Below are 13,403 nucleotides of genomic sequence, written 5' to 3'. Positions count from 1 at the left end.
AAGAACCCCCACTCTCAGCAGAGGAGGCAGAGGGCCCGGCCGGGAGTAGGAGGACGCCGTCCAACCACAGGAGGCGGAGAAAGCTGGCCCCAAAGGTCTACTAGCGCCCGTTAATTTAACGGGCTTAAAATCACTAGTAACATATAAAGCCCTAAACAGCTTAGGTCCTGGGTATTTAAGAGAGCGTCTTCTTCACTATGAGCCCCACCACCCATTGAGGTCACTTGAGGAGGTCCATCTCCAGTTGCCGCCAACTCATTTGGTGGCTACACAGAGACGGGCCTTCTCGGCTGCTGCCCCGAGATTGTGGAATGCGCTCCCTACTAAGATACAATTCTCGCCATCTCTGGCATTTTTCAAAAAACACCTGAAAACACATCTCTGCAACCAGGCTTTCTCAGCTTTTTAAAACTTGTTTTTAAATTCTTCTGGTTATTTAATTGTTGTTTTACGATGTTTTTAATTGTTAATTATATTTTATGCTTTATAATTTTTGTTTTAATTATTAATTGATTTTAATGGTGTTTTAATGTAAACCGCCCTGAGCCTTTTGGAAGGGCGGTATAAAAGTTTTAATAATAAATAAATAAAAAATAAATAAATAAATTCAATTCAAGGTCAAATTGAATTGCAGACCCCTTGAACTGATTCATCAAAAACAGCCAGCATGGCCAGCTGCCTCAGCCAATCATCCTCGAATCACCCAAATCAATTTGCAAAAGGTTGTTTGCCAAACAGCGTGGTGTAGTGGTTAGAGTGCTGGACTAGGACCAGGGAGACCCGAGTTCAAATCCCCATTCAGCCATGATACTAGCTGGGTGACTCTGGGCCAGTCACTTCTCTCTCAGCCTAACCTACTTCACAGGGTTGTTGTGAGGAGAAATGTGAGTATGTAGTACATCGCTCTGGGCTCCTTGGAGGAAGAGCAGGATATAAAATGTAAAAAATAATAAATAAATCAATAATAAACAAACAACTAGCCTACCAGTTGGGGTCAGTGGGTAGACCAGCCCTCTGCTCCAGACTTAGCACATCAACCCACTTCAGAGGACTGGTCTACCTGGGTAGACCAGTCCTCCGAGGTGGGCCAATGAACTAAGTCCAAAGCAGAGGGCCGTTCCAGCTCTCGGCAGCCCAGGCCACGCCCCCTCACACATGACAAGGCACATGACAAGGGGGCATGGCCTGTGCTGCCGAGAGCTGGAATGGGCTCTCAGCTCTTCATTTCAGGCAGGGTCGGCTGCCTAAGTTACAGGACATCTTCCCTTTTCTCTCCCTCCAGAGAGGGAGAGGAAGGGAAATATGTTGTATTGGGCAGTCAGAGCTGCCTGAAATAACTGGCAAAGGGTTCGCCCGGGCTCTCGGCGGCCCGGGCGTGGGAACGGGGAGTTCGCTCTGGGCTCCTATGGAGCTTGAGCCACGGCCTTTCCCCATTGGTGGCCTGGGTTCTTTGAACCCTTTCTCCCAATGGTGGCTCCGCCCCTGCAAATATGCATTAGCAGAAACATTTCAACACGCAACTTAACCTATTCCCATCCCACATATTTCTTTCCCCACTCCCCCCTCTGCCTCTAAAGCAGAGGTCATGCTCAGCTACCTGGCACAGGTCACAGTCACACTCAGCCACCTGGCGCAACATGATCTGGCAGTGTGGCAAAGCAACCACACCACCCAGGACAGATTAAAGAGGATTGTGGGGGGGCAGGGGCTGTGGAGGCTCTGGACTTCAGCCCCCAAGTCCACGGGTAAGAGCACGTCTGCTCCTGAAATCCAGGCTGTTCAGTCTAACTTCTTCCAAACTCAGTCTTCTCATATGACACTGTCCAAGGAAGTGGCAGCACATGAAAGAAAGAGCATTTCAAACAAAAAATTCAGATGACAGCAAATGCAATACGGTTTGTTGTAAACTGCCCTGAGCCATTTTTTGAGGGGCAGTATATAATTCAAATCAAATCAAATCAATCAATACCTGTACAAAACAAACATACCCATAGCATTGCACCCACCACATAAAGAGAAGCTTTTAAGACTACAGCATGATGACATCATAAAGCCTGTTGATTCATCAGAATGGACCTCCCCCATTGTTCTTGTATGGAAATCAAACCGTACACTTCAAATGTGCATAGATCTAAGAGATGTGAACTCCAACATGATAGTGGATTGTCATCCATTACCCAAAATCAGTGAAACAGTGCTTACTCTGAAAGAGACATCAGTGTTCATAACTTTGGACTTGTCTTTGGCCTATCATCAAATTCCTCTGTTCAAAAGTTCTAAACAATATACAGTCTTCATTACCCCAGAGGGTCTTTTTCAATACAGAAGACTGCCCTTTGCATTAATCTCTGCAGCTTCAGTATTTCAGCGAATGATGCATGCAATTTTTGGGACTATGGATGGAAGAACTGACTTTCAGGATGACACTTTAGTGTATGGCAAAACCATTGAGGAGCATGATGCTGAACTGACAGAAGTCTTAAGAAAACTCTGACAACGCGGACTTACTATCTGCAGAGAATTTTCAGTTTTGCACATACTCTGTGACACACTTGAGACACACTATAGGGGGTTTGCAGGGAGAACAGGCAGCAGTCTGCTCTGGGTGGCCGTAGCGGCCGCCCACACAACTGCCGGCTCCATCACGGAGCTGGCCAAGGCTGAGGAGCTGGCCAAGGCTGTGCAGCCCCCCAAAGCTCCAGCATGCCCTGGCTGAGCACGCAGGGCATGCTGCAGAGACCCCCGAGCCAGGAGGCTGCTTTTCAGCCTCCTGGCCGGGGGTCTACTCATGAGTAGCCACGGCGCGGAGCCGTGCTGCAGCAACTCACAATTGGGAAGCCCAGGTTAGCGGAGCGCTCGCTCTGCTAACCCGGGCTTAGGGGAGAGCTACTTAAGCAGGTGATCCTCTTAAGAACCACCGGGCTTGCAGCCAAGCCCGGTGGTTCTCACGATGGGATGAAATTGGGCTAGCGGAGGCTAGCCCAATTCTGTCCCATCTTGTGAGTAGCCTCCATATCTGAGAGTGCTGTACATCCCAAAACAGAGTTGGTGAAAGCTATTTGGGAAGTACCAGAGCCACTCAACAAGAACACACTTCAATCATTTATAGGACTCTGTGAGTATTACTCTAAATTTGTTTTAAAACAACAACAAACTTTATTTCAGTCAGAGAAAATGGATGCAGGGGGACATACACATAAATAATACATGATACATAATATGTGATGTAACTGAATACATAAAATTATTAAAATGAGTATTAAAATATTTTTATCCACTCACTGAGTAATCAGAACTTCTGAATGGGAAGTGGCCCTCAGTGCTGATCAAGTGCTTACTGAACTGAAACATTACATAACTATTGGGTGGCCATGGAAAAAAACAAGGTATATCTTCAACCATACATGCATGTAGCAAGTGAGCTGTCCCTTCTCAATGAGCTGGTGCTGAGGACTGATCGTTTGGTGTTGTCAACCCTCAGGTATGGACAAACAGGCCCTGTATGGCTTGTTCTATATGTGACTCATCACAGAATACTTTTAATACCCCCTTGACAATTATCCCAATTGTCCCCGTGGAGCATTTGTTCTGGATATAATAGGGCCTTTTGAGAACCAACCGAAAAAACAAAGATTTGTTATAGTGATGGTGGATTACTATTCCAGGTGCCAGAAGTTTCATTTGCTGACAACCTAACTACAAACATGATCTAGTTCATGGCTGCAGTTTTTGTGTGATAAGGTCTTCCTAAAGAACTGGTGACTGATAATGGGGCACAGCTCACCTCATTTGAAATGCAGCAATATTTGCATAACCATGGGATAAAACACAAGAGCCAGTATTCTCTCTAACAGGGATTCCCAGTTGTTGTTAACTACAACTCCCTGTATCCCCAGCTGCAATAGCCTTTGCTTGGGGATTATGGGAGTTGTAGTCAACAACATCTGGGAATCCCTGTTAGAGGGAACATTCAACATTGCACAAGACTATTTCCTTGTACCCTCCTTGAGGAAATAGCTTATTGGAGACAATGAACAGGTTATTGAAGAGAAGTTTACAACACCGAGGAAATGACTTTATTATCAAGCCAGAGGTTGCCAGTTCAAATCCCCGCTGGTCTGTTTCCCAGACAACACCTATATCGGGCAGCAGTGATATAGGAAGATGCTGAAAAGCATCATCTCCTACTGTGTGGGAGGAGGCAATGGTAAACCCCTCCTGTATTCTACCAAAGACAACCACAGGGCTCTGTGGTTGCCAGGAGTCGAAACCGACTTGACAGCACACTTTACCTTTAGTATGCAACAACAACCCTGGAAAGAGGCAATCCATTAAACTATTTCCTTATCTAACTACTCCTGATTCTATTACAGGAATATCACTATTTGAACTGCTAAGAGGACACAAAGCTACCACCAAACTTACCCAATGGCAACAACTGATAGGGCTTTCCATTGCCATTTCACTCTGAGGATGCAGAGATTCATGATTAAGTAAGGGAGAAGCAACAAAAATATAAATTGTATGTGGATCAGAAAGAGGGTGCAAAGAAGTCATTTCAGGTGGGGGACTTAGTTCGAGTACGGTTGCCTTATAAAGTGAAAACAGGATGTTCCCGATATTCTGGACCAAAACAAATAATCAGAATCTAAGGAGATTCTCTCATATGGATGATGAAAATAAATGGGACAGTTCAAGTCTTTCAAGCATGCATACTATGAGACAAGAGGGAAGGGAGTCTGATGTCAGGAGAGGAACTGGAGATAAATTTGTTCTTGCCTCCAATTTTGACCTCACAGATGAGGCAAATGAACGTGGCGGACAATTCTCAGTACCAAAAGAACAATCACAAAGAGCACCTTTGCCAGAAAACTCAAGGATTAGGAGACATGTGCATGACAGGAAACCACCTAAAAGACTTCAAGGCTTTGTCAGTGAATTTTTAATCAATTCAGTTCTGGTGGGATGTGTTGTATTCTGTCTAATAATCTTCTATGTTTTGTCATTTAGAAGTTTGTCCCAGTAGGGATCCTGTAGAGAGTGTATGGGGGTGGGTGGGAGGAGTCAGAAGGAAAAGGGAGGGGAAGGAGTACCTGGAGTTGTTCTGAATAAAGTCCTAGCTAAATCTACCTAAGATTACTTTGTGTTTATGAGGGAAGAGGTTATAAAACAAGCATGCAGGGGGGGGGAGGCAGCATTGCTTCCCTGTGAAACCCTGACTACTTCTATTTCTGTTACACAGGAAGGCCAATCCAAACTGCAAAAATTTCAAGAGCTACTCTAGTGGAAACAAGATAAAGGTCTTAGTTATGACTCATTGTAGAGTCACAATGGGGAAGGTGTGTGCTTCCCCAATAGCCAGGAACCTAGATGTACAACAAAGTTATAAAAAGCTCCAGAAAAACCTATATTTAGCTGGTTTATTTATATGTTTTTCCCCAACCTTGAGGAAATTAATTGCCCTTCCAAGAAGTATTAGTTTGAATTTCAGGGAAGAGGAATGTAATAGTTCCCCCGCTATAAAATAAAATAAAATAAAATAAAATAAAATAAAATAAAATAAAAAGCACCCACCAAAAACCACATACACACATCAAGCAGAGTTTTGGCAACCATAATTTTTCACTGTCTACCAAGGTCAGACAATATCTGTAGATCCTTAAGTAAAACACTGCAGTAAGGTAAACTGCTGCAGAAAGGACAAAACCTCTCCACTTAAACAACAGGCATTTTGTTAGCATTATTATTACCCCATTAGAGGAGCTCACCAACACCAAAACAATAACTACCTTCAAACCTCCTGAGGGATTGTGGAAGATTGTAAACGTTGCATCATCTTGAAACTTCTTTCAATTGAGCACTGCCAGCTTCAGTTGCATGGAGATCTACTGAACAACAATTACTAAGCATTGGTGTAGCTGTTTCAGAGTATTCAAAGTGCTTTGTTCATATTGTCTCAATAAAACTTACAACCAGTCTATAAGATATGTCAGTGCTATTATCCTTGAATCGGTTCGGATGGAACGTCTGCTGCCCCCACTATCACACCACATAAGAAGCATGTGTGTGCACATCGATCCTGCCACCATCTACCCCACCACCACATAAGCCCTCTCAAGACATTATGAACACTATTTATTTATTTTTATTTATTTATTTTTGCATTTATATACCGCCTTTCATTAAAAAGATAACCCCAAGGCGGTTTACAAAAGTTAAAAACATACAATAAAAACACAATAAAAACATCATGTTAAAAGTACAAAAACATATAAAAACAGGCATAAAAACAACACAACCAATACAACAAATAGAAACACAGAGAAGCCGCAGTAGAAAACAATCATGTAAAAGCCTGGGTAAAAAGCCAAGTCTTTAAAAGCTTTCTAAAAGCCGTGATGGAGTCCGAGGAACGAATGGCCACTGGGAGAGCATTCCAGAGTCTGGGGGCAGCAACAGAGAAGGCCCTGTCCCGAGTGCACGACAACCGGGCCTCCCTCATTGTCGGCACCCGGAGCAGGGCCCCCTCAGATGTCCTCGTCCAGTGGGCAGCAACCCTTGGGAGCAGGCGGTCCCTCAAATACCCTGGGCCCAAACCGTTTAGGGCTTTAAAGGTCAAAACCAGCACCTTGAATTGGACCCAGAAACGAACCGGCAGCCAGTGCAGCTCATTCAAAATGGGAGTGATATGTTCCCAACGGGCAGCTCTGGATAAAACCCTCGCTGCCGCGTTTTGCACTAGCTGCAGTTTCCGGATATTCTTCAAGGGCAGCCCCACGTAGAGCGCGTTACAGTAATCCAGCCGCGACGTGACTAAGGCGTGGGTAACCGTGGCCAGATCTGCCTTCTCAAGAAAGGGACGCAGCTGGCGCACCAGCCGAAGCCGTGCAAAGGCACCCCTGGCCACCGCCTCCACCTGAGCCTCCAAAAGCAGAGCCGGGTCCAGTAGTACCCCCAAGCTGCGTACTTGCTCCTTCAAGGGGAGTGCAACCCCATCCAGAACCGGTAAAATCTCTTCATCCCGATTGGCTCTCCTACTGACCAACAGTACCTCCGTCTTATCCGGATTCAGTTTCAGTCTGTTAGCCCACATCCAACCCATCACGGCCTCCAACCCCCGATTCAGGACATCCACCGCCTCCCTAGGATCAGATGACAAGGAGAGATAGAGCTGAGTGTCATCCGCATATTGCTGACAACTCAGTCCAAATCTCCGGATGACCTCTCCCAGCGGCTTCATGTAGATGTTAAACAGCATGGGGGACAAGACCGATCCCTGCGGGACCCCACAGGCCAACGGCCACGGGGCCGAGCAGTAGTCCCCCAGCACCACCTTCTGAACCCTCCCCTCAAGAAAGGACCGGAACCACTGCAACGCAGTGCCTCCGATTCCCATACTCGAGAGGCGGCCCAGAAGGATACCATGGTCGATGGTATCGAACGCCGCCGAGAGGTCCAGCAGAACCAACAGGGACGCACTCCCCCTGTCTAGTTCCCGGCGTAGGTCATCCACTAGAGCGACCAAGGCAGTCTCAGTCCCATATCCGGGGCGGAAGCCAGATTGAAAAGGGTCCAGATAATCCGTATCATCCAAGACCCTCTGCAGCTGGGACGCCACCACACGCTCCATCACCTTGCCCAAAAAGGGGAGGTTAGACACAGGTCTATAGTTGTCCAGGTTGGAGGGATCAAGGGAGGGCTTTTTTAATAGAGGTCTTACCACCGCCTCCTTGAGGCACGATGGCATCCTGCCCTCCCTTAACGAAGCATTAACGATCACCTCCAGCCATCTACCTGTCCCCTCCCTGGCAGCTTTTATTAGCCATGAAGGGCAAGGGTCAAGAGCGCACGAAGTCACCCGCACACTGCCCAGGATCTTGTCCACATCCTCAGGCCGCAGCAACCGAAAAGAATCCAACACAACGGGACCAGATGGTACCAGAGGCACGTCTGCCGGAACTGCCAAAACTCTGGAGTCCAGGTCAGCACGGATGCAAGCAACTTTATCTGCAAAGCGACAGGCAAACCGATCACAAAGAGCCGTAGATGACTCCTCCCCCATTGTCCGGGGGGATGTGTGGAGCAATGTTTTCACCACACGAAACAGCTCTGTTTGCCTGCACTGAGCAGACACAATGGAGGCGGAGAAAAAACATTTCTTCGCCGCCCCCACCGCCACGGCATAGTCCCTAAAATGGGCTCTAGCCCGTGTTCGATCGGATTCGTGACGACTCTTCCTCCAGCGTCGCTCCAGCCGTCGCCCGAGTTGCTTCATCGCCCTAAGCTCCGAGGAAAACCAAGGAGCAGAACGGGCTCCACCAAGCCGGAGAGGGCGCTTGGGGGCAACCGTGTCAACAGCCCTGGCCATCTCTCCATTCCAGAGATCAACCAAGGCCTCGACAGGGTCACCAGCTCTGGACACTGGAAACTCCCTGAGGGCCGTCTGAAATCCAAGCGGATCCATAAGCCTCCGGGGGCGGACCATCTTAATCGGCCCACCACCCCTGCAGAGGGCAGACGGAGCAGTCAAACTAAACCCCACCAGGTGATGATCTGTCCATGACAAGGGAGTGATCTCAAATTCCCCCACCTCCAGATCATTTATTTCCCGATCGACAAAAACCAGATCCAGAGTGTGTCCCGCCACGTGGGTAGGGCCCGATACCAACTGAGACAGGCCCATGGTTGCCATGGAGGCCATGAAATCCTGAGCTGCACCCACTAAGGGGACCTCAGCGTGGACATTGAAGTCCCCCAAGAAAATAAGCCTGGGGGAACCTAAGGCCACCTCCGAGACCACCCCCGCCAGCTCAGGTAGGGAGACTGAAGTGCAGCGGGGTGGTCGGTACACCAGCAGAATCCCCAGCCTATCTCGGAGGCCTACCCTCAAGGACAAACGCTCGAAATTCTGAGATTGCCTGACCGGGCACCTGGAAACAGGGAGGGTCTCTCGAAAGATGACCGCAACGCCTCCTCCCCGACCCTCGAGGCGGGGCTGCTGCACGATCTGGAAACCTGGAGGACAAAGCTGAGAGAGACCAACCCCACCCAGCGCATCCAACCAGGTCTCCGTCACGCATACCAGGTCAGCATGCTCATCCACAATCAAATCGTGGATGAGAGATGTTTTTGCGTTAACTGACCTGGCATTTAGCAGCAGCACCCTAATCCTCGAAGGAGTGTTCTCAGAGCTCCCTAGGGTCAGAGGGTTGGGGGAAGGGCCGGAAAAAGGAACAGGCCTCAATTGCCTAGACCGTTTTCCCCTGTAACGGCCTGCCCAACTCCCACCGCCATACCTCCCTCTGCCCGCTACCCGTGATATTGCCGCCCCCACTCCAGACCCACTTTTTTGCTCTCCCAGACACATCTCCCCAGACTATTCCACCACGGCTACTTGGCTTAATTTAAAACCAAGACCAGACTCATACAGTCCCTGCTGACTTCTTGCTTGGTGGAAGATGGATCGTCAAGGCAGGAGGAGAAGGTCTTCAGGGCTCCAGGCAGTTCGCCCCATGGCTGAGAGCCACAAGGACGAGAGCCCTTGTGCTCTCACCAAGAGGCTCACGCCCCTGGCCCAGCCCCAGCTTTAAAGCCACAGAGGCTGAGGGTAGATGGCACACACCTGGAGAAAGAGGTGGGGCAGAAGCCCAAACACAGTCACTGCCCTGCCAAGATGTTCCCTCTTCCCTTCCTCAGTCCCTGGCCCAGCCCCAGCTTTAAAGCCACAGAGGCTGAGGGTAGATGGCACACACCTGGAGAAAGAGGTGGGGCAGAAGCCCAAACACAGTCACTGCCCTGCCAAGATGTTCCCTCTTCCCTTCCTCAGTCCCTGGCCCAGCCCCAGCTTTAAAGCCACAGAGGCTGAGGGTAGATGGCACACACCTGGAGAAAGAGGTGGGGCAGAAGCCCAAACACAGTCACTGCCCTGCCAAGATGTTCCCTCTTCCCTTATCCACGCTGCTCACGCTTACAACTACAAAGTGGGGAGGAAGTCCTACCCACACTGTCAATCACCCCCTCCAACCAGCCAGTTCATGCTTTTGGCCCTATTTGTCTGATGGGGGAGACACCGTAAGCATGATGGCCAACGCTTCTATGAGCTGCCTGCAACCTGGATTGCTGGAAGTTGCAGCTCACAGATATGCTGGCCACCACGCTTACAGCACCTCTGCCTTTGGAGAAATAGGGACATAAGTGTGAACAGGCAGGCTGAAGGGTGTGAATGACAGGGCGGGGCGGAGCGGACACCCCCACACACACACACTTTGCAGTTGTACTTGTGAGCATGGCTGGTGCTCATAACATTTGAAGATGACTATAATAATGGGATTATATGGTAGCAGGACAGCATGCTGGATGGAAAGAGAGACATATACACTCCTTCCACGTGTGATGGGGAGGTGGGTCTAGGGGACGTATAATATGAACCAGCCCCATATATTGCACATGTGGGGGCTAATATGCTGTGACTTATCTCATGAATTCATTAAAGAGGTACATTTAAACCAGGGACCTCCTGATTTACAGCTCAGTTTCTTCTCTCAGCCTAACTACTTCAATAACAACTGCAGGGAATCATAGTGACTGTAGATATGTAGGAGGAGTGGGATTCAATGGGAATTGTAGTTATGCAAAAGGTACTCTGATGGAATTCTTAGCACCTTCAATAAGGGTCTCTCTAAACTCTTAAAAGATTCAGTACTCAGGCCCACATAGTCCCCTCTTTTTGAGAATTAAACCTTTTTATGCTTTCTAAAGGAATCCAATCCTCTCTTCCATTTCTTGAAGCCATTAATCACCAGTACATCCTTGTTATCTCTGACTTGTTGCTAGGGTCCTATTTGGATTCAAATTTCCTTCCCCTTTCCAGTCACTTGTGGTGACCTTTCCACTTTGTGATATGAGGGGGCGTTTACTGTGCATTAGTATCTCACCGCTCAACCTTTACTTTTTTCTGTGGCAGCAGCTTTGTTGCCACACTTAAAAAAAAAAAAAAAACAGAGGTTTTGGAGGAAGGTTATCTGAGGGAATGGGTTACCTCCTTCTTTCTGGGCTGTCCCTACCACCTCCTCCACTGAGCTGAGCTGCCTGCCACCCCTTTGAGTGAGCTGGGTTGCTGCTGGTCACAAAGGCCACCTGCAGTCTCTTCTGTTGAGCCCAACAGCTAGGTTGCTGTTGGACATGAGGACCATGCACCACTTTCTCCCATGGAGGTTGGCAGCTGTGCTGCCACTGGGCTTGAGGCCAAGGGCCCTATGCTCCAGAAGAGCCAACCCCCAGAGCAAGTGCCTTTCCTTTCCCTTTGCATGCAAACAGAAAGGGGAGGGATAAAGAGAATGAAAGATGAAACGGGGAGAAGATGCTTAGTTAGCTCCTCCTTTTCCATTACAGAGGCTCAGTGAACAGAAGGACAGGGAGGGTATGCCTGGCACTGGGCCCAGAGCATACATACCCCTGTAATATGGCCTGCTGCTTCATCCAAGCAAAGTTGGTCATGGGGGGCATGAGGGACAGGCAGGCAAAGGGTTGGGGGCTCCCAGGCAAACACTGGGGGCACATGCCCCTTGTGACTAAGATTCCCAAGATTCTTTGGGAAAGAACTATTACAATGATAAACTGCAGCAAACCCAAAACATTTTATACCGTGTATGCCCTGGAAGTAGTTTGAGACGTTAACTGGTCACTTATTAAGCAAAGAAAATGTGGGTGGGGGTGGGGGTGGGGGAATAGGAAACCTTGCAGCCCTGCCTATAATAGTGCAAACAAAGGATACAAAGAAAAAGCTATCCCCAATTAGTGAAAGGTGTGAGGAACTGCAGGAAAAGGAAACAGACTACAGATGGGAAGGGGGTGCTAATGAAAGCTGATCCTGTCAAGAATAAAAGGTGCCGCAAGGGAGGCAGCAATGATCACTGAGAGGAACCAGCCTCTGCTTCCAGTTAATAACAGAGAGGAAGTCAACTAAGTGTTTCATTTTATAAGAACTCACATCCAGTACCAAGAAGGAAATGCTTGCATCTCGGCAAATGCCACACAGGCGTTTTCATTTTAGGGAGGCTTCATCAGTTCTCCTCCATTTCGCCATACACACATCTGGAAGCCTATAGCAGGAGACAGTGCCCTGCAGCACGGCCAGGGTTTGTTTACTTGTTCATTCTCTCACTCACCTCACAGAGCAAGACTCTCAAGGACATATTCCTGGAAGCCAAAGAGCACTTTTGGAGAGAGGGAAGAGCATCAAACCCCACCCCCTTTCCCTTTGTGTGGATGCTCGGCTGCCTGACAAATCTTTGACTGAGCTCAGCTTGGAGCACATCTCACTGCAAAGGCACAGATCTTGCTCTGCCCTCCTAACACTGTGCGGATGGCCAGCCATTGATTTTATTTTTCTATGTTTTACCTTAATTTGAGAGATCAGTTTGTGACAACGAAAAAGTTAGAAGCATGGGGGCAACCCATTTTGGCACCTGTGGGGCACCAGATGCTGCCTTTGGCTCTGATAGGGGCCAGCCTCCTTTTAGAACTGGCCCTTGCAAGCTATCAACATGGCAGGAGGGGCAAAGAGGTTTCCAGAAGCCTTCTCTTCTCTCTTCATGTTTCTTTCAAGCTTTGCAAGGAGTGTGAGGAGAGGTGCTCCATGCAAAGGTCAGATCAGTCCCGAAGAGCTGCTCCAGTGGAGGTGGGCAGGATGCAACTCCCTTCCCTGTTGTGCTCCAATAATCCTTTGTCTGAGGTGACCACCTCACAAAAGGGTTGCCCCGCAGAAGCATCACTTGTACTCTAAAGTGTAACCTATAATGCATAAAAGCCAACACCCACCTCCTTGTTATAACTTTTTGTAGATGTTATCACAACCAACTCAACCAGCTCCATGATTTAACAAACATGATTACCACAGCCATCAGGTAGATCTCTATATTTTACTGACTCTCTGCCAAACACCTCTCTGGACCTGTGTCTCTCCACACTTACACTGGGTAGAGTGGTGAGGCAAGCAAGCATGGGGTGGGGAATACAGACACAGACACAAGTATTTGATCAAAACAGTGAAAATTTTACTAAAAACTAAACAAAAACACCATTCCAGTTCAGACCTTTGCAAAATATTAGTAAACTAACATAATAACCATATGAGCATAAGGAACAAATCAAAGTTGGAATACACACATCCAGGTATCCTGCACTATACTGTGCCCTAACCAAGTAGCTCTTGCAGTCAGCTCTCTTTCTTTATCCTGCAGTAGGCCTCTGTCTTCAGCTTTCCACCTAGCCCTGGAAGATTCAGTGCTCAGAGTGATTTCAAAGGTCTTAGCTTCCCAATTTCTCAGCTCTGGACTCTTAAGGATTATTTCACTTCCCTCTCTGGTGTCCCCTCAACACTTTAGTTAGCAGCAAGTGATTTC

The sequence above is a fragment of the Hemicordylus capensis genome, chromosome 2 (genome assembly GCF_027244095.1).
Source record: "Hemicordylus capensis ecotype Gifberg chromosome 2, rHemCap1.1.pri, whole genome shotgun sequence".
Lineage (NCBI taxonomy): Eukaryota > Metazoa > Chordata > Lepidosauria > Squamata > Cordylidae > Hemicordylus > Hemicordylus capensis.
This window is presented reverse-complemented; position numbering follows the sequence as displayed.